Here is a 24,312-nt window from a genome sequence, read left to right as displayed (position 1 = left end):
ATAAAAGATGGCATTACTTAATTAATACCAATAGCTTACTTCATATCAGTTTTAAGACGTCTCAGATTTAACTTACCCCCTCCCCCCTGATTTGTGATTACAGATAGTTAATCATAATATTCATCTCGTTATAAAAAGATGGAGGGAAAACTTTCTTCACTGTAGACTTTGAAGCCAATTTACAGCTAACTGCAGATTAAGTTACGAGTTTAACATTTTCAAAGCAGTATCATGTCGAGATAGAAATTACCTTCTTAATGATTACTTTAGATCATACTAATTTATAGTGTTTATGAAATACAGTATCACACCTGCTGGTAAATACAGTCTGAAATTGAAGATAAACAAATCACTAGTAACACGTGCTCAAGCTAAATTTGGCTCAGCATTTTTGGAATGCATGGATATACATGCAAAACAAAAATCCATGTTATGCATTTGATATAAGTCAATCCCAATTTATAAAAAATAGTATGACTAGTATTGTTAGTTACCAATCATTGTTATTTATAGTTTGTTCTTAGTGTTAATTAAACATATAAGCATATCTATAGTTGTATCGATAGTTTTATACAGGTCGATATCATAGGATTTGTGTGTATTATAGTCATGTACGATAAATACAACAGTTAATAATTCTATTTATTCTGCATTAAGTCTCGCCTGTCATTTCGGAGTTCTGTTTGATTGTGTCATTTATCCCAGAAGACTTCTCTTGTCGCATTTATTAAGTTCAAATAAATCAAGGATTATTGTATTATTTCCATTAGTTAATGAACAAGACGGCAGAAATTCAATATTAACAAGGGCGTTTCCTAACCAATGCTGAATATACATATCATAGTACTGCATTTCAAATATAATAAATATCAAGGTATTTTCTATACGTTTTCTATACGTTTTCAACCTTTTTTTCAATAAACTTTAATTTCTCGTTTCAGAGAAAATAGCTATGAATATAGCAAAATATACCGAGTAAATACTATTAAAACTAGAACTAAGCAATAAATATAAGAACAGAACAACAGAACAATATACATGGAATACTTATTTAATCATAGTTTGAATATCAACTTAAAACATATTATCTTTTAATGATCATGTGGTAAGAAACATAAAATCATCAATACTTCACAGATGCTACATTCATTTAATACCCATACATTATGTGATTTAGCATCAAGAAACACTTTTGTGTTTCATACAACGATTTAGCATAAAATTGAAACACATTTACCATAAAGTTCACAGTTTTTTCAATATAACATACTGGTTTAGAGATATAATGTTTCGAGAAGATTTTGTTTTTACATGTTATCAATTTAATATGACATATACTTTACCGAAACGTGCATTTCGAACAAGAAGAGGAAACTGTGATATGCTTCGTTCTTATGAAACTGACAGTTACTGCCATGATGTTTTTGACTATAAAACCATAGATGCTTTAGATATGTGCTAATGATATCGGCTAACAACGAATCATTATATTTCTCCTATACTTTAGTTGTTGTTTTTTTTGTATATGAACAGCTTCGAAGTTTTTAGATTAGAAAAGAGACGATAATTCATATAAATAGTTAGACCGATTATTTTACCAGTAATTAAGAGACAATGTTGTGAAGTAAAACCTTGTTCTATGTTCAATTTTATGTATATAAGTAACAAGAAACAGAATTTTAACTGTATATTGTAGTTTGAGGTAAGATACGTACACCGGCATCCCTTTTTGTCTTGTCAGGAGTTTTGCTTGTACCGCCCGCTAAGGTGAGAGAGCACCGAATTTGTAATCCAAGGACGTAGGTGCGATCTTCGGAAGGACTTTCGTAGAATTCATCGTAGTAGAGGGGTCAGTGTCACGATTCATAAACTTATACGAAGATTATGTTGTTAAAGAAGCATGGTTTTTTTTAACTAACCTTAATATTCTTTATTTAACTTATGATACCATAAATAAAACAGGTTTGATACAAGATCTTGAGTTCATGGTCTATAAGTATCTTACTGCTTAGGTTATGTTTTATATAGAAATACAGAATATTGACATACATTATTGAATGAGTGTAGGTTTAATACTAAATTTTTAGCAAGTGCACTTTAACGCTATGTTTGTATATAAGGCAAATGAAGTTAAATACGTCAAAGTGCCATTAAACTATATATAGTATGACATCGTTTTTATTAAATGGCATTATTACACTCCTGTGCCGTATTTTATGTGATAAGGTTATGAAACACATTGTAAGGATGGTACTCTCCTGGGATGATTGTTAAATAAATTATCAACATATTTTGCGGGTCACTGGCCGCAGAATAAGAACAATAATATTCATTGAATAATGTATAAAATTAACATTGATGGTCGCCACTCATGTTAAATATTGAAGCCTTATTCCCTATACGTATATATAACACTTAGCTTGTAGAACAATAGGCAATCTGGCGTAATAAAAGCAAAGGCATATGCTTTAGGACTAAAGTGAATATCCATCGGAATAACCAGTGTCTAGTCGTGAAATATTGTGACTTTATTGCAAGCCATAGATTTATTGCCACAAGTTACAATCTTTTATTAATTTGTTATAACATTTATATCTAGACAACAGAATATTCGCTAAAATTATGAAACTTCTCCTGCTCATTTTATGCGCATCCTAATTTCATGTGTATAAATACGATATAAATGTAAAACAAAAAATGATATACTCCAAGGTAGAAATGGTACAATTTGAGCAAATTGTTCATATAAATATGGGAAATTCGCAAAAACAAAACGTGGTGTTGATACCGTGTAATGTAACGTTTTTATCAACAGATTTTCCCCTCGATATGATAGGTTCCAAAAAACATAACAGTATCAACAAATGATTTTACACGAAATTTATCATTTTATTACAAAATCTCTTCGTTTAGTTCTCCGGGAAATTGTTTGCCCTCAGTAAAATTGATTTCCTATGAGAAAAAATATATTTACGGTATTGTGGAATACTCAGGAAAATTATTAGGTAGCGTGTTTGATGACTACTTTATTATCGAGAAAGGCCTCCTTCAAAACAATTAATGATACAGTATCGAAGAAAATAACCTATCCTTGTTACATGAATTATTTTGATAATATCTATTATTTGAAGAAATCAACAGTTTTCTTTAAACAAGCAACGAAAATGTTGTTTTGACTGAAAATATATTTTATTTAAAGTAATGATTTTATGTTTTAGATCAAAATGTTATCACGTTTTAAACAGTGACGAACAATTTAAATTTTTTGAATGTGACTTCAAAGATCGCTTTGTGTTTTATTTCATGGAACACTAATTAATACTTTGAAAACATGATGTGCGTGGGATTTGCATAACTTAGAACATAGAGATAAGAGCGTTTAACGTTATTTTAGTGTCAAGTCAACTCGGGTTGTCGGGGAAAAAATATTGTATATGCCACTAAAAAAGGGCAAGTTTTGTTAATATGTTAATATAGAAGAAGGAATGACTGTATGAGTGTCACTTTCAATAGCGTTTTAAAGGGTTTATTCTATTGCTATTATTGCATGTATGTTAATCAAGTTACAAAGAATTTCAAAAGTTATAAGGTGTCCACAGATAACCTCTTAGATGTTAATGGAAGATGGACGATGGTATGTAAATTAAAGACAAATGATACGATATGATAACAAGCATCAATCTCATCAATAAATTCTATGTTATTATATAGAAAAATAACACTTCTTTTTTTAATTTAATCATCAGACGACACTCATTTGTGTACGTGCGTACGTGCATGCCTATATGTGTCTTAACTTTTTGACGGACAAAGCAGAGCAATGTATGGTTTTTATGAATTCAATATATTCAAATATGCATTAATATCTTGTAACATGTAGGCCTGCAGTTTTAATTTTAGGTTCATGTAGAAACATCAACCTCTAGATGCGTTATTGTTGATCAGATGGCGCTTGCAGTTTTTTTACTGTGTTATATATACAATATATACTTTATAAACAAAGGCATTTACGTAATTATTTGTGGCTTGCTTTTCTTAATTGCTAGTTTAGCGTATATTATCCTCCCCCGCAGTCATAAAAAGCACTTAGTTTTCAGCATCTCTTAAATATTCTGTGTTTGCATTTTCACTGTGACATGTGATAATAGTTTATTACATTAATGCATGTTTTGTCAGTGAATTTTCCCTATAATATACACGTTAAATAATTATGTAATGAATTACATACATTATAGATATGATATACTCGTTATTGTTCATAAATAATCGGTGTCTAAATTAACAAAATAATTCATGGGGACAACAGATAATAAATTTTCGAATCATTAAACCCTCGGTATATATAACATTCTTCTGGCTCATATTTAGAACAAAATACTGCTGTTACAATTTACTCCCGCGTTATGATTTGTGACTTGAGCTTCGAACATTTACAACAACTTTTAACTTTTTTTACCATAATACATTGCTTTTCTATTCACTCTAATCAAGAGTAGTATAGATTTAAATAAAGAAGCCTTGGTATTTTATATTAGAAATTATATTTTCTTCTATTCTTTGATATTAGAAATTATATTTTCTTCTGTTCTCTTGATAAGTAAATGTGTAAATAATCTTCTAAGACATTCATACCTTGCACACCATTTCTAAGATTAATATATCTTAAACTTGAACATGACTTATAAGCAAATTAGGAAGGAAGGTTATGTCATGAAAAATGGATATATCACTGCTATGATAAAAAAAGAACTTATTAAAGATCCTGTATGCTGAAATTAAGGTTGTTACCACACTTTTAATTTTATATATGTATATAATTATGCTTCTTAAACAATTTTCAAACATCGAAGTATATGTAAAATATGTACTGCAAATATGTGTCCACTTTATATGTAATCATTAAAATATATGCATTTATTTCTCATTGAAAAATTTGACTTAGACTTTATGGGGAAAAAATTCTTATTACCTCCCTTTATTAATATGAAATGTAAATTCGGAAATATCTTTACAAATAATGCTTTTGGAACTTACAATATTGATAAATCTTCATTAGAGCATTATATTTATGTAATTAAACCATAAAAATTGAGTTACAGGATCTTTAAAAACTAATCTCATTTTCCTAAACTAGCTAACCGATATGTTGTTTAAAGTAAACATGAACAAGAACACAAACATAAACTGATGACCTCTTGATAGAAAGTGGTGCATAAAGTATGGTGCAAAATGTTTACATTTTCAGAAATAAACATGAACAGATTAACAAAAATATGCAGACGGCTTGAGGTTTTGTACCGTAAAACATATGAGCCGCGTCACGACAAAACCAACATAATGGGTTTGCGACCAGCATGGATCCAGACCAGCCTGCGCATCCGCGAAGTCTAGTCAGGATCCATGCTGTTCGCTTACCAACCCTATTACAAACTGAAAGCGAACAGCATGGATCCTCATCAGACTGTGCGGATGCGCAGGCTGGTTTGGATCCATGCTGGTCGCACACGCATGACGTTGGTTTTGTCGTGACGCGGCTCATACTATATTTTCTTTTTTAGATAACGACACTTCAAGTACGATTATATTCTCATTACAATTATTATCACTAAAGTAAATTATAATTAAATCTGTATTCTAAACATATTCTACCCGATCTATGTAAACGTTTTACAATTGATAGTTATTGCTAAAAAATGAAGAAAAATATGCTTATAGTATATCTCATTTGATAGATCAGCTCTCTTTCAAAATGCCTGAGGACTAAAAAACGCTGTAATATCAATTGTATGAGAAATATATACTAACACAAACTGACAGACCTTAATACCGAAAGTCTTCCGAGTATTATTCAGAATTGGATAGAGCTCCCATGTGGCCCCGACCTTTGTAGACGTATAATAATGTAATATCTGTTATCTAAAACATATTTATTTCAATAATAAAGCATCCGATAGAAACAGCAATTATATCATGACGTCATTATCCAATCGGAATTCAACCGTATTATTTTGATATATAAAGTTCTAACGTTTGACGTACTCAGTAAAGATTCTATATGACAATGTTGTCGAGTCTGTGATCACGCCTACTCTTCCGATAGATTCAACTCGAGACATGTAGAGAAGTTGTGATATCAGTAGCTACATACAACAATTTTAAGACACTCGGTAGAGCAATTTCAACATACTTAAGGCTATTAAAAGTCGGTCAAGATGCAAGGAAAGTTACTGAAAATAAAAATCATCTCACAGATATCGGCTCATTATCGTTCCAAAATTGAAAAAAAAAAACGTATGCAAAATAATGTAAATATTGGTTAAAACTTCAAAACTAAGGAGGGCAAACTTTTCAATTTAATGGTGAATTCAAAACTCTAAATTTTATCTAATATATAGGTTTTTTCATCGTTTAATAGGCATTTATTGTCAAGGCGGTGTCTCATTTCCGCACATCACAACCAAGAGTGTTTCTATAATAGAAATATTTCAAGTGCGGCTCCCGACAAGTGAAGTTATTTAGATGTTTATCAATATCGTCGCTTGAAAGTTTAGATTTTCATTTACGCGCTTGCGTTCTGGATTATCTATACATTTATTTCAATGATAGACGTTCTGTTATCGAAACTACATGCCTACATCTAAATGAAATTATGTTCATTTTGCCCCAGTTCTTAATCTGAAGTGCAAATAAAATATTTTACAAAGAAAGAGAAAATGCATGTTTTAACTTTTACGTGTTTGCTTATTTTTTAGAGAGTGGATGCATATCTTATACAATGTTCGTACAGAATGACACTGCCAATTTGGAAGCCGCAAGTCCAATACTACTTAAACGGTGAGTTAAAAATAAAGGTTCAGTTGATAGACATCTTGCACGTTAAAAAACATGTGGCTACTGGTGGAAATAAGGAACGGCCAACAATCCCTTATTAACACGAAATGACAAAAACATTTGTTCAAAGGTTTGTAATGTCAGAACAACAGTAGACAAAACAAAAACAACCTAAAAACAGCTGGAACAGAAACAATGACAACAACTTGTAGCAACAACATAATAATAATAATAATAATAATAATAATAATAACAATAATAATAATAATAATAATAATAATAATAATAATAATAATAATAACAACAACAACAACAACAACAACAACAACAACAACAACAACAACAACAACAACAATAATAATAATAATAATTATAAGAAGAAGAAAAATAAAAGAAGAAGAAGAAGAAGAAGAAGAAAAAAAAGAGAAGAAGAAGATGAAAAAGAAGGAGAAGAGGAAGAAGAAAATGAAGAAGGTGAAAATGAAGGAGAAAAAATACAGAAGAAGAAGAAATAAGGAAAAGATGATGAAAAACAACATCAACAACAACAACAATAACAAACAGCCGCAAAATCAGAGGCAGAAGCAGCGACAACTAATAATTAAATGCATATCCTAAGTCTAAGGACACCAAATACTGGGAATGAAATGCGACGACCAATTTAATCGTGAACTCGTTAATCTACATTAGTTATACCGGCGAATGACTTATTATGAATAACTAACGTTAAATGTCTGTTTACTGAGATCTTATCATATCCCCATAATGTAATGTTTGATTATGTTTTGCAAAATAACAATTCAGATAGGCGATTACATTCTCGTTTAGCGTCATTATCAAAGCTCTATCTCACTTTCATTTTTACCGATCTTTATTGATCAATAAAACGCGTGCAATTATTAGTTTTTAATTATGTCTATTATAGATGGCTTGGAGTAGAATTGTTTATGAAGTGTGGAAGGTGTTTTTAGTAGATGTATATATAAAGATGGTGTTAGATGTTCCTTGCATTTATGTAGAAGCTGTTTGTTTATGCTTATTTTTGTATCTGTTTTATGTTCCTCATATAGTCTCTGTCTGTATTATAACAATATTATTTATTTTATTGTTCTACCACAAAGAAGCTATAAAATAATATCCAGCAGCGAGAATTTAGACGCTTTTAAAAAAATAAAGAACTGAAAGGAAAGTGTATACTAACGCTTTAGTTATATATAATGAAATTTTTGAATAAATTCATTGTTATTTAACAAGATTTGGGCATTTTACTGTTGATCCAAATATTTATCCTAATCCTTATTTTGATCTCGACTATTTTTGTATTTGTTTTTGTTATTTGTCGATGTCATCCCGAAATAGTGCTGATTCCGTGCAAATAGGCCTTTTTACATTCTGATAATGTACCATTTAATTCTAGGACAATGCGATCAATTTTAGTTTTTATCAAATGATGAAAATAAAATCAGGATTATCAAAAACTGATCTTCTCTTAGTGTACATGGGGAACATTTCTAGAGTTTGTCCTAATAAATGTGACGTTTTAATGAATAACTATATACTATATAGTGGAAAGAAATATAGTAAGTAGTGGAAAGAAATAAAGTATAGAGTGGAAAGAAATATATTATATAGTGAGCTGCAGCAAAAGTTAACGTCGTCTTCAATACAGCTTTATATGAATTTACATGATTGTACATTCGGCCTAGCTTATCTGAAATTTGACTAAGAATTCTATCATAACCCCATTTATTTGCTTACGAATATGAGATCTCGGAGACCAGAAAACACTGTTGTACTTTTGTTAAAACCTTTTAGATACAAATTGTTTTCTAAACTAAACAAATCCTACCCGGAAGTGCGTATTTTTCCTGAAAACAAATGAAATCTGACAAACCTTTCTCTCTCAACTTATATTTATACCAAGTGGGGTCAATAGAAATGATAAACGTTGTACATACCGTACTAATTCCTTGTTTTGATTAATGTTTTATTGTGTACAATACATGAATGATTTTAATATAACTTCAAAGTAACAACTTTTTCCCCTCACAACAAACCCCCATAAGAACAGTTCTATGCGGTATTTTGTTTTTTTTTAATTCAATATACTTCAAGAAATTATATTCATTACGTTTAATTTATTTACATTAATGCGTTTTACGAGAAAATGTTACAAATGCATTTCGAAAATTATATCATGTCTTATTAGTAACACATATAAGGATTGGTTTAAAGGGAAAAGCTATTAAACATTAAGTGCATATACATTAAGGGAATAGTTTATGAAATTTTAATCATCGCCATTTTTAAACAGAACGGAAGAAATGTTAGCTATTTCTGTATGATTTCACGATCGATTATGAATTAATACAGAACAATTTGTGTGCTATTATTGCCTGGTTCTCAGTATGACTTGCATAATGATTTGTTAATTTTATAATATTGTAAAAGAAATAGTTCCAGACAAAGGCAATAAGAGAATTTGATTCAAGAAATTCATATATTCCATTTCGTATTTAATAATAATTTCATTAAATCGTTTCAAACAGTTTCATTTTAAAAAAATAAACGACATTTTGTATTGCACGAGTAGCCTACCATTTATGTAAGAAAAATCTTTATTTCACACCTAATAAATCATTAAAATTAATTTCGAGAGTTTGCACCATTGATATAAATATTTTAAAACCCTTCAGGTCAGCCTCCTTTTCGTTTTACGAGTCTCACAGTCTATACGAAATTCATAATCTCGTTTTCATTTTTCCATGGCCGATGAAATCTTTATGAAATCTATCAATGCGATTGGATGTCGTCTGCTACGGACAATTTTTAATGTAAACAAAGTTCGGTCAAATGTTGAAATACTATTTGTGTAAAAATCAAGCTGTATTGGACTAGACAAATAAAGGTGTACAAAAGATTTTATCATTGTATTATATTCATACTTATATAAACGATTTATTCTGTATCAATTAAGAAAGGACTATATTTCTACTGCATTATACATCAACTGCTTTTGAAAAATATAACCAATTTTTAGTAGAAATGCAATGCATATAAATCAAATAAGTTTAAACACTTCTCTCTATGCGACACAAGTTCTTACAATTTAAATTAACCCAACTATTACCTGTGTCAAGTAGGACTCGAAACCATCATCTTTTGGTTTAGAGGCACACACCTAAACCACTAGGCGACCGCTTCCCATTAATTACATAAAATTAGACCATGCTTTTAAATAATAAACTACAGGACAGACCATGGACGTAAACATATTGGAATATTAGCCAGGTGAAGTGATATCAAACAGGACAATCTACAAACATCATCTCTTATATACATTATGATACCTATATTAATATAAACATTGCCATTGTTCTCAAATAACAGTACAGATAAAAGTACAAGGCACTTAAAATTCACTCCCATGAGAATGAATGCGTCAATATTTATGGAATTGCGTGATATTTCTTAATACATATTAATGATAATTATAACATGTATCGTTTCAGGCTATTAAATACCATTGCATATCTTTGGAAAAAATACCCAAAAATAAGGTTTTAATATAATAACAATATACAATATTGCTATATGTATTGGCAATGGACATTTTATATATGTTAAAGTAAAAAAATTATTGAATTGAATTGATTATAAAAATGTCGCGTATAAATCAATTAAAGAAAATCACGTGTCCATCAATCCACGTTAAATTTGATGAAACTTTAACAATACTATAAAATCTATCTTGATATTAAGTTTTTCGTCATTTAATGCTAATATCTCTAGAGACATCGATTCCTTTATTTCAACGTTTTTGTAATCATTAAACTGTTGTCACGCAAACCTATTTTTTGAATGCATGTTTATTGCAACTTTTCATCAGTTAAATAAAAAAATGAACGCATTTAATGCCTTTATCAGAATTGAATTCCGTCACCAGAAAAAATGTAAACATTTTCGAATTTTACCATTACGTTTTTCAGAAAGCGCCAAGTACGCAATATGACATAAAAACAGAAACATTTTGAAAACAACTTGATATTTCTATTGTGGTTATTCTCATTTAATGCCCTCATCAAATTATTTCCTGCTGATAACTTAAATAAATCCCCCGTTATATGACAGGATCTTAGTTTTCTCTTTACAAAGAATGCATGATTCGAATGGTTAAAACAAACTATGAAATGCGAGCAATTAGCGATCCATTAGATAGATCAAGATGCCTTCATGTTTCAGATTTTCTGGATATTATCCCAGGATCAAGTAAAGTTCTTCGCGTCGTTTCGAGGATTAGGCCGAGATAGATATACATCTTAGTATTGATATTGTGCTATTCAGGTTTTTGCCTGTCTTTTATTTCATATAATGATAGTCTTGGCAAAAATCAGACTATTGTGGAAATATGTAATGATCGATGTTTTACATGAAAACTATGCTTTTATTTAATAGTATTATATTTATAAGTTCTTTTTTTCTCAGTTGAAAATATTATATAATAATATAATGGGTACTCTCGTGAATGGTAAAAATGATTTGAAATGCCAAATATCCGATAAACCAAAAATTTATAAACATGTACAAGGATAAAAAATGAAAAGTGAATACAAACAGCAAACAAAATATTTTCTTAAAACCACAACATTAAATTTGACATATTTATATAGCGTTTATCTTCGAAATGTAAGTTAATTATACAAATTGAGATATTATTCATTTCAGACCTTTTAACAGTTCAATGCCCGACTTGTGTAGAAAGAAAAATAACAATAACCATAACTTGAAAAATGTATTAAACATCCATTTGCTGTTATCATTTTTGAAGAAAAAAAATCTAAAAAAGTTTTGATTTTACTATTAAAATCATACAAAACATAATGAGCACCGGGACACATCAAAACTCAAGTAAATTGCGATTTGATTGAATATCACTGACAACTTAATGTTTTTTCTCAATCTAAATTCAGTTTTAATTAGATAAACACATGGTCATTAATCATATATTTAAGCGTATTACATTATCTGTAGACAGTAAATCTCGAGGGTAGACTACAGGAGGAGCTATCTGTCACACATACTCAATACTCATCCATTCATCTTTCATTTAACTGCATAAAACTGATCATTTTGTAATGTTCAAAGACCCTCCACAACGGCGTACGTTAATATTTACATAGGGAATCAGCAGTCGCTGAACCTGCTTTCACAAAACTTGTAATTTATGTTGAGATATTGATATCTTATTTTGACTATTTAGTATGATTCTGTGATATTGACAAACTTTATTACTACGAACTTAATGTAACTTTTGATCATGAATTTTGAAACATCAGCAGATATCTTTATACATTGACGGTTACCATATGTTCAAAAGGCTCAAAACATGAAGTAATACATATTTAAATACGTATTGTTTTCTTAACAAGAATTTAATTTAAAGAAAATATATAAGAATATGGTATGCATTTATTTCAATTTAACATATATTTTTAAGCTTGACAATTGTTATTATTCAGCGCTATAAGGGTAATTATTTCTTATTTGGGGCAAAATGGAGAGTAATAATTCTGGAAATCTTGTTAATAAAAACATATCTTTTTGCAAGTAAACCTAAAATGTTAACATGAATCATCAAATTACTGGTACACCCTTTATATATTTGTAAAGACATGTAATGTTCATCTAGATCATCTTGAAATAGGCACAGGGAAATTTGATTTGAATATGCCTATTATGTAATCACCCCAAATTCAGTATGCAATGACTGAAATGTTTGATTCTATGGAAATACTCCGACTAGAAGCATCAAATGTTTTCACGTTCGCGCATCCCATTTCCTCTTGGATTTAAAATTCCCCGGGACATAATTATACAGCAATTTATTTCTTGTCTCGCCAGGAACGCCAGTAGAAAGAGTTTTGCTATCATATAAACTATATCCTAGCATTGTTTCTACATGTAAATATACTAAATGATCTTATTATGGCGACTAAGAGGTCAATTTACGTTATTTTTTGAATTAAAAAACTTTGATGTAACGTTGTCTTTTTCTGCTTCGAAAATAATGAAAGATAATAAGAGAGACGCGTACTTATGACTTTTATATTCACTCTATAATTCATGATAAAAAGACGAGAATGGAAATTATGTTTAATAATACATAAAGCTAACGGCTAAATAATATTAAAACCTTTGTCATAGGACATTTATACGGAAATGTACTTTTATTTGTGATATAATGCCATTTCTTTATTAAAAGTTTCAAACAATTTAATTTTCGTTCGGATTATTTTTACCAATCTCCTGTCATTTTAACACAGTTTACCTGTATAAAAAAACTTGCTAATCATAATGAATAACATGATATGATAAGAGGAAAAAAATCATTGATGAGAATCAAAATAGAAACACATTGAAGCACGTGCTAAGAAATAGATCGAGGAACGCGTTGTAATCATCACGACAAGGTATCGCTCATTAGCATGTTATACTTGTAGTTTTTTTACGTGCTATTTTAAATATTCATTAATGTAGTGCTTCTAATTTGCTCATTTCTTACATTGAGAAAATCCATTTTTTTGTTTTACTTCATTACATATCTAATTTGTATTTATCGGCAGTTCTTTGATCTTTAACGATCTGTTAAAATCAGCTTCATGTGTGAGCATGATCCCAGAGCGTATGTTTGACAAGAGAATATCGTGCTTGAGTACACTTTCATATTTCAAGTCTGTCTAATACAATACAAATACATTTTTCCAATTATCCAACTAAAAAGAGGACTGTTTATTTACAGTTTTAAATGCACTGAAAACTGAAAAATATTTGTAAGAGATGTTGTTTTTACCACTAAAGTTTAATAACCACTCCTTCTAAGGTTTGGGTAAAGAATGTGTACTATGAAATACCTGTTTTAAACATAAGCAACTTGAATACATTTTTAAAACGTTAGAAATTTATATCGTTACATTTTTATATTTCTGATTTCTTATTTTCAATCAATTTGTTGTATTGTATGATTTATTTATGCCTAACTGTGCATTACACTTAGCATTAGAAATGAATTTAGTGTGAGAAACAATATCAAATAAATACGTGTTGTGTTGATACCCACATTTTTGTATTTTCATTTTATTTACGAGGAACGCATCTAAAGAGATAATTTACAGGCCAATTATAACTCACATCGATATTATATAAATAGATATAGTTTGCTTTAACATTTCAGTACATATAAAATAATTTTATTGGGCACAAAATAGGAAGTTTCGCTTAACAAGATACCCGTATACTAAGTAATGCCTGATGGTCTCTTAATAATGATATTTACATGTCAAACTAAATGATATACATATATATATCGTCAGATGTGAAATATTTTGTTTGTTTGTTTGTTTCATTTTACGCCTTTTTCAACAGTATTTCAGTCATATAGGCGGGTAGTTTCCTAACCATCGTTCCTGGAGAGTTACACCAGTACTAGACTACCTTCCTCCGCGCTAAACTACCAAAGCATCTCCCGGGGATCGAACCCACGCCAGAGAGGTAACTGGATTAGAAGTCATCGACTCTAACCCCTCGACCAGATGTGAAATATAAATACATAAATGTTGATGTAAAATATAAATACATAAATGTTTAAACATTCCGGTGTATTTTGTTATTGTATACCTTGTACATTATATTTGTTTTTCTAATTGAATTATTACTAGTGCGGTATTGTATTTATTTGCATTATGATATATAGAAATCGATCAAAGTCTGCCGCTAATGACTTCTCTACCAATACAGGTACATATAATCGCAGTTGTAAACCTTGTGATAATTTCCACACTCACTGCAATGACTTTTTCTGCACCTTGTAGATAAACTTTAGAAATAAATATCGATGTTTCTTATCGTGTACTTACATGTTTTGGTGTCTACACAAACATATAATAGAAAATATATAAACATTTCTATGTTCAGGTCATAGTCTAACGTATTCTGTAGATATATTAAAATGAGTTTCAGCTTTGTACCATTTTGTTAACTGTTGTCTTACAATATGTGAAAAAAACTACATCTAAAATTAAATTGGCATGTAATGCATGCATAAGTGTATATAATATTTATAACTTCATTTAAAGGAAAACATTCAAATTTATTAGCAAACTAAAAGTGCATCAATCTACAGATATAATGATTTAGAAATAGAATACCAGGAACATAAGCTAGTAAATGATTTTATTTTACTTTGGCAACAATTATTGACACTTATTTAAATTGACCTTAATATTTCTTGAATTTAATTGAAAAGAAGCATTTAATTTATATGGCGGGAAAAAAGTAGTTTGGTATATATAAAGCAGCTCAGTTTATATTTCCATAAAAACGTAAACAATAACCAAGTAGAGTATGTGGAAAATGTGTATTTATTTTAGTTTTATATTGATATTTCACAAAATTGATAATCGCCTTAATTTCTGAATAAAAAATTATCAGGGTAAACTTGTCTGGGTCATCTTAATTAAAAAATCATATTTATAAACTGTTTTATTTGTTATGGTGCATGAAAGAAAGTAAAAGAGGTGTTTTATATAAAATAAATCAAAAAGGAAAGAGAAGATGGAATGTAATACTGTTAAGAATTCGAGATAAACGACTGTAAGTTATGCTAAAAAATAATAATAATAATAAAATAAAAAAGAACAAAAAGAAAAATTAATAGAAAAAATCTTTAACCAATGAAAGGAATAAAGAATGATAAGATACTAGATTAATATTTACATTTCATAACTTCCGTCTATTTTTTACCGACTAACTTCGCTAATTTTTGTAATACATACCAACGTAGCGTATTTATTTCTGGATATAGAATGCACGTAGAGAAAATGTATCCTGTTTTTACCGTCTTTATCAAGATATAGAAATAGAGTAATATCCTAATAAGCTATCATAAGTAAAAAAAATATATACTGTATTTAATGATATATATTATAATGAATAAAATTTTAGAAAAAAATTAAAAGAGAACTTACCAAAAATGATGATAACTCGAATCTTTGTTTAGATAAAGTATAAGTATGTCCTGAAACACAGAGAAAGTTTAAATTCAGTTTTGTGTTGGCACACTATATATACTTTTTTCTGTTCGTTGCATACAACGTGAAAAATCATTGAAATAACAAAAGAAAGATAAAAACTTATTATTCCCATTAAAATATCAACCGCTTTGAGCATACTTTTCTTGAATATTCTTGTTATTTGGAATGAATACATAAAACACGTAAAACTAACAAGGTACTAGTTTCGGACGCATATTAATTTCCGGTTATATTTGTAACCGATTCACATGATTTCGTTTAAGCACCGATGTCAACGTCAGACGCTACAGACTAATTACAACATATTAATACTCTGTCGCCCATGAAATGTGTACATCTCTATTATCAATCGCATGCATTATCAAGATTAGAACGCTTTCAAAAGCGGCGGAAATTGCGAGTAATCAATCCATTAAGTCTTTTATATTATTAAAATTACATGCTTGATCTTCATTTTACGTGTATTTATTGACACTTAAAAACAATATTTCAAAGAGGAAAAAATAATAAAATCCTTTTTGAAATATTTTATGCATGAAAAAAGTAAACAGACCATTGAAGTTACCTTTTCCATAAATGCTATCAATAATATCCAATGTTTCAAGTTTTATCCATTGTATTTAATTTCACAAAAATATTTACTGTTTCGTTTCTTCGATGTTAATTTTTATTACAATTTTAACATCTTTTATATTATTATAATTCAATCTTTCTTCATTGAAAAGAAAATACACACTTTGCGTGTCCACTATACTAGTCATTCAACGTAAAAACTTCAATTAAAAATAAGTATCCAAAATCATTATTTCCAAGTCCGATACAGAAAACAGTAAAAGTTGACCATACGTTCTCACAACCAAAAGCTGTCTGCTTATATTCACAGTGTAGAAACGCGCTCTTCGATTTCCTATACAGAGAATTGTTTCCTCAGTTAGACTAGGCCGTTAATATCTCGCACGAGAATCTGCTCTACCAAACTTATTTAACGTTGTTTTCTCCCCCTTTCCCTTCTCCTATTCTCTGCATCTCTCTCCTTCGTCTTTCTTCAGGCTGACCAGTGCGATTGTAATTATGGATGTAATTCTTGTAATATATTTGATTTATTACGGTTAGTTACTCATTTTCTTTTAAACGGCTTCAGGTATTATACGCATTATTAGCGTATAAAAATCGTCCGTTTCGCTTAATTTCCCTTAGTTGTTAACATTGTGAAAAGCATGTAAAAAAATAAGAATGTTATGAGTTTTTTTAAAAGAAAAATGACAATAAAAATATGGAATTGACAATGGACATTTATCAAAAAAAAAAAAGATCCTTTAAATAAGCAGAGTCTATCAAATAAGAAATCTATGTTAGTACACACATCACTATGGAAATTCTGAAGAAAAAGGCGCTCATTTGATATAGGTCAATCATGCGCTGACAATAACGAAATTTTCCGAACTTATACGAACTGTTGATAGCTGATTCATTGTAAACATAGAAGAAAGAAAGAAAGAAAGAAAGAAAGAAAGAAAGAAAGAAAGAAAAAATAAAAAAAAAATGAATAAATAAATTAATTAATAAATTAATTGACGAAATTACAAATCAGAAAGGATAATTTATTGATATTTTTTTTTCGTTTAAAACGGAACTAATAGCACCTTTCACACTTTTTGGTGTTAAATGGACACACAGTTGAAAGTCATGCTTCCCACGGTTCAACTGTAATCATTGGTAAACACATTATAAATTAAGAGTGCATTACAATGTGATTTTTCACAGTGTAAAATTATGACAAAAGTACATCATTATGACGTCAGATAAGATATCAGTATACTAAATGACGTCAAATAAAAATCATTATATCATGAATCAAGCTAAATATTTTTCAATATTTTATTTGTGCACTTTATGTAAGATATAAAATATTATGTACATGTTATTGAATACTTTGCTGTTCATATGTTAAGTGGTAAATTGCACAGGAAATACGACTTCAAATTGCATCGTGAACGAACAAGAACAGTTATAAAATATTACTCTATTATTAGCCCCTTCATATTACAAAGTTTATATATGCGACATAACGTCCTGGAAAAATATTACAAAATCAGCTTTCAAATAATTGCCTAGATTCAATTTCCTAACGATTTCAAACATGTTTATCAAATTCTACTTATGACGTAGTTCTTACAATCCTTATTCATCATGTGTAAGTTAGTTGCTTTAACCAAAATGTTGTCAATTGACAATATCGATTTCCTCTTATGCGCTGTGAAATTTCATTAAATATCCATGTTTTAATTGCTTTTTGATTACACAGTTACCAGAGACTTCCATCCAACAGCGCAAGCATACCTTTAAAACAAAACTTTTTGTATGATTATTAGAACAAAACTGAACAGAATAATCACTTTGTAGCAAGCAGATTATATACGTACAAGTGATCAAGCGAAAAAAAACATATGCTTATTCTTTGTAAGTTTAAGTTTTAATTAAAGCATGAATAACCCGAAGAAACGTTAAACTTCACAAACTCCTCTCATTTGAAGTGCATACAAAATATAAGAATTGTTAACGAACCAATACGTTTCTTTTCTTTTCTTGTTTTTTTCTCTCTTACCCATTAAATATATACGACTGTCAAAACAATTATACGATGGCGGGATTCGGACCCACAGCAGTAAGGTCCTATGACCTATCAAACTTATAATATGCCATTTAAAAAAACACACTTTGGAGATTATTGAAATTTGTAAGCGGTTGTAGAACACGAAAACAATTGATAAAATTGTTAAATCGGAACAATTGCAATTGGCAAGCACATTCAATAATTGCTATATCAGAACAAACAGAATTTAACGGTTAAGTATTGTGAATGTTTCGATAGATATTGTGAACCATTTGCAAAATGCAAAAACCTTCATTTTTTCGTTTTTAAATTGTCAAACTTCTCAATAACAAGCGGTTTTCGGTTCCCTTTATTAAAGTGAAGCATTGTTTATTTATTAGCGTTTGCATTGAATATTACAATATCTGTATCGGTTTCCATTAGCGGTATTTTACATTATAGTTGTATGGTAATAATAATATCGTGTATAATGTTACATGTTCCACGTATCAAGTTTTACATTCATAATATATTATTTATACAACGTTTTACTTGTTGTTGTTTTACTGTATTGTCATTTACCGACATTTGAATTTGATGTAGTAATGCTATACATCTTTCATAATACATAATACACAGTTTTATCAGTTTTTGCTTGTAATCGATGCAAAATAAGAAGAAAAAAAGAAAAATTCTTTTATGAAAGTATTTTTTTACAATATTTATTTCTCGTATTTTTGCAATCTTTGTAGGGATGCTTATTAATGAATAAACTATTTCATTAAAATATATCATAGTATACTATAACTTTTTTTATAATAATTATAATATTTCCATAATATAACCATATTGTCAGTGATTATAAGCGAATAATGACATTTTGTAATATAAGCATTTATAAGGGTACACTTATGAGCCGTCCTAGTGGTGAATGTTGTTGACTAAACCGCCTGCTCACTTTTGATTATTTACCGTATAAAATAAGAACATTTAATTTTATACTTAATTCTAAAGATTAACTTTTGTATCTTATGTTACAATTTTATAATATTAAATTGCATTAAAAACATTTTCATTGTATATTATAATGTCCAATAACACAAATCTTAAAGTATTCTCAATTCTTATGACACATGCATTTCATAGTGTAATCGTTTCATCGCTCATGTATACTATCTTTTGTCATATGCTTAGAACGAGATATCTGTTTATCATATCAACTGCTATAACATAAAACAAATTATTATACAATTATATTATTCATTGACTTTTATCATAACTATTGTTTTTATCTGAGCCAGTGTAATGTATATAGTTTTTAACGTTTCTGCACTTAACAGCGAATTGATAACAATATACGGTGTTTAACTATGTTATACGCTTTAGTTTTGTTTTGTTAAAGTCTATACATTTATCTAGGTACTTTTACATTTCACAAACTAACATTTCAAACAAATCGTCGAAATACGAGCTTCTAATATTGATTTCCTTTTAAGCGTTGTGTAATTTGATTATACACCCATGTTTGGATTGCTTTCTGGTTACATAGTTACCAGATCAATTACTTCAAAATCACACCAAATTTCTAGAAATAGACATCAAGCGTAAAAAGAAGTTTTAATTGCAAATAGAGAATATGATTTCCGATTTGTTGAAATTATTTAATATTTATAAACAAAATCCAAATAGAGGAAACCCAAAATATATGTACATGGAAATTAGATTAAAACTTAAAGATTAAAAAAAAAACCCACAAAATAAACAACACAAAATACAACTAGAACGCAAAGTAGGTGTCAAATGTTTTATATACATTGTACATATATAGATATCACGTCAACACATTATGGAATTTTGTAATTATGAAATAAATATCTCACGTCCTCCGATACGATAATATCGATACTTCACACTGTTTGTAAAGATGATATAACATTTCCTGTATTTTGGTAAAATGATATTAATATTATTTCACGCCGCTTGGTGTTATGAAATCAATATCGCACACCCTTTGGTAAGACAACATGGATATTCCTGTCAAAAGAAAAGAAAATACTCCAAACAAACATCACATAGTTAAGTCATATGAAACGATGATAAAAAGCGAGCAAGCTTACATAGTAACAGCGACAACAAAAGCAACAACTATAACAAGAAAAAAAACCCAACTAAAAAGCAACAATAAAACACAACAACAAAGCATACACAAACAAACAAGCAATTGTAAGTGTAAATGATATGTGACAGCATTGTTTTTTTTAAAGCAGCCCGTACATAATTTTACAAAGTATGTGTTTCAAGCTGAATTTAACCACAACAAAGATAAACCTGTGTAAAAAATATATAAGATAAGTTTTGCAGGAACTGTATCAGTTAAATAATTAACATATTTGTGAGGTTAAAAATACATGTAAAAAAATGAGCTTAAAGGTGACATATACGATTTTCCACAAAAAGGAACGTTAATGATTATCTTCGAAGACAGGGTTACAGTCAGATTTAACTGGCGATTTTTTTACAAATAATAGTGAACCCGACGTCATAAATTAAATTTTCTGACAAAAGCTATATTTACATCCTATGATTAAGTATTTAAATCAGTCGCAAGTAATGGAAAATGTAAACAGAATAAACATGCTGTAAAAATTTTCAATAGCTTAAAACAGTACTAGCATTTTAAGGTTGAAAAAATCCATTGACATAAAGTGCCTTATGAAGTTAGAAGTAAGAATAAACACAAAACGACATGGTGATAGACATATTTTTGTACGCTGCAATATTACTTTTGTTATTGCTTTCTATACAATATATTATCGGACATTAATGCTTTTGTTATTTCTTTGTATACCATTTAGTACTGGACATTAATGCTTTTGTTATTTCTTTGTATACCATTTATTATAGGACATTAATACTTTTGTTATTTCTTTGTTTACCATTTAGTATAGGACATTAATACTTTTGTTTTTGTTTTGTTTACCATTTAGTATAGAACATTAATACTTTTGTTATTGCTTTGTTTACCATTTAATTTTGCAAAAATTGAGCTTGGTGTCATCCTGATAAGATTTTGCGTCTTTTAGCGACCGAGATACATCAAAATGAAGGCAGATAATAGCTGACCTTTTTGAATTTATTTTATCACAACAACAAGAGGTCATACTGTCTCTATATTTATTGATATTAGAAACTCTAGTCTCATAAACAGGCGCCATATCATTAATAAAATGTCAAATAACAGCATCTTAATACACATTATTAAGCTATTAAATGAAAAACATAGAATTTAAAAGATAGACGGTTTTTGATATAATTCTACAAAGCATAAAATCATTTTCTTTAAATACAATACATCGCAACACCAAAGGATAATTTACATTGTAGTGAGCTTTTATCTATGAAGCACCTTATGAAGCACTGCCAAACATAAAATGTGTTGACATAAATATTCAATTAATAGATATGAACACATTTGTACATGTATGATTTATTCACATGCTTAAAAATAAAACACAGGTAATTAATCTTAATAGCATAAAAAAATTGTTATGTTAATCTTAAAGTGACATTATGCTCATTTTTTCGTAACCAAATTAAACCCTTAAAATCCGATAATAGGTATGTCTCAAAAATAAACCACAGTTTTTCTACCGTCAAAAATACAAAACAAAAAAAAAACAACAACAAAGTTTTTTTTAAAAAGGCCGGTCTGAAAGTTCAACAGATATTTAGGATAATATAAAGATTTGCCTTAAATCTCAAAAAACTGCCCCACTCTTTTCATAAATTGAACCTGGAACATGTAAATTTCGATGGATATTTACGGCCAAGTCAGTAATATATCGTTCATGCAAAGTAAATAATTAAATTGAAAGGAATAATGTTAAAATGATAACTTATTTTGAATTTCACTTGTTCACTCAGTACATACGCATAATGTCACTTTAATGATTATAATTGTCTTATCTAACTCATTATCAACACACTTTTAATGTTTATTGCATCATTATTAATACACCTTTACCGCTCCAGTCGAAACATTAGAAACACACCTTATTGCTTCAAACAAATATTTAAATCGCTGGCAGTATGGACCAGCTCCTTGTATTCATGTCTTAAAATTCCACGACATTTATAGTCGTAATATTTTAATGAACCATATGGATGCAATTTGAAGATTATATGGTTATCGACATAAGTGCCCTATTGATTTAAAACGACGTTACACAAACATAAAGTGTTTTTATGCTAATTACTTTTAATTATATTTCAATAATTAATCGTTATAAAATGCCCATGTCCATTGTAAAATCTAGATATTGTAAAACATACATTAGACATATGAATGATACATTGATATATCTAAATAAATAATGTTAATTGAACTACCATAAAATTTTAAAGTAAATTTTATAATGATTATAATGATTCATCGAAATACAATAATAAATTATTGGATTGATGATACTATAAACACACCTTACAACACCTTCTCACCCCTTAAAACTGTGAAAAATGCCCTGTTTAGACCCAAAATTTGAGAAATGTTATAACAAATGTGATAATATTTTCGGCGCTATCCGCTTCAAAAAGTTACACCAGTGGGGTGCCAGAGAGAGAATGTGCCCCTTTCTACTTAGGGGTTTAAAAGTTTTTATTTGGGGACCATACGCCGCTTTTTATGGAATGGCACTAAAGTGGTGATGGTTCCATGATAACCGCCGTATGAACACATCTGTGGATGTTTCTTAATTCAAAAGTTCACCATAACCATGATTAAATGTTAAATTCTGCTTAAGCCGTGATAGGGGGCTTGGACGGTAACTTGCCCGTCCATGAACAGGCTCAATTAAACCGAGCCTGCAACATTTACAATTTTGTCTTGTTGGGTTTTCTTAAGGGATTCTTTATTTCTCTCTATTTTAACTTAAAAAAAAAACAATAAAAACACACCATTTTCCTTTTAAAATGTTCCATCTGCGTTAGCCGGTGCTAAGGGAAATTTAGGCTACACAGATTGCAAGGTTGTGAAACAATTAACGGACATAATTCGATTATTTAGAATTCGAGTGTAGTATGCAAGTATTAGATACAAAATGTAATAAGTATACGTAAATATTTGTCAAGGCGCACACACGCTTGTGATCATTTTCTTGATTATTAAGATGCGAAACATACATTGAAGAGGTTTCTGTTTGCATTTTATGAAATTTTCTATTGAGAAAAAAAAATATGTAAAAGTACCATCAAAATGAATGATTAAAAAATGATCTCAATAATGCTAAAACGATTATGCTGAAAATAAGATAATTGAGTAAATATATACGTGTTTTAATTACACAGGAACCACACCCAAGAAATTACATTCATTTTAGGTGTGTCTATCGCTTGCTAAAACTAATACAACATGACTGGACACTGAAGAAATAAAAGTTTATTTATAATAAGAATCACCTTCCGTTGGCATATTGTGAATATAAATTCTTTAATAAAATGTGCTTCTTTTATTAACAAATGATTTTTACGGTTATTTGACGGTTTTATAACATTCAAATGTGAATTTACTTTCAACAGATCAACAGAGAACAAATCCCCATGCAGCTAAACTAATTCTTAAACATAATTTGTAGATAAAAAATATATAGCTTGAAAATGTCTTTTTCTAAATGACGATACATGACGATATTTCCAATGTCATCAATGATGACGAGACCTTTCCTAAAATAAAAATTCGGAAAAAAGATATGGAGCAAAAGACATGCATTGCAAAAGCATATCAGAAAATGCTAAATACGTTAA

General features: G+C 29.2%; 1 protein-coding gene across 1 annotated transcript in view; it reads right to left on the bottom strand.

Moving 5' to 3' along the window:
• The window catches only part of LOC132737541 (5-hydroxytryptamine receptor-like), a 92,845-nt gene extending 75,942 nt beyond the window's left edge, over positions 1-16,903 (bottom strand). Inside the window, exons 1-2 of the mRNA XM_060724842.1 lie at positions 16,486-16,903; positions 15,855-15,904 (exon numbers count right to left, since the gene is read on the bottom strand). The gene's annotated coding sequence lies outside the window, so the exon portion shown is untranslated. The remainder of the gene's footprint in view (positions 1-15,854; positions 15,905-16,485) is intronic.
• Positions 16,904-24,312: the final 7,409 nt, after the last annotated feature.

This window comes from Ruditapes philippinarum, unplaced genomic scaffold (genome assembly GCF_026571515.1).
Source record: "Ruditapes philippinarum isolate M1 unplaced genomic scaffold, ASM2657151v2 ctg2576_1_1_1_1, whole genome shotgun sequence".
In the NCBI taxonomy this organism is placed as follows: Eukaryota; Metazoa; Mollusca; class Bivalvia; order Venerida; family Veneridae; genus Ruditapes; species Ruditapes philippinarum.
This window is presented reverse-complemented; position numbering and strand designations above follow the sequence as displayed.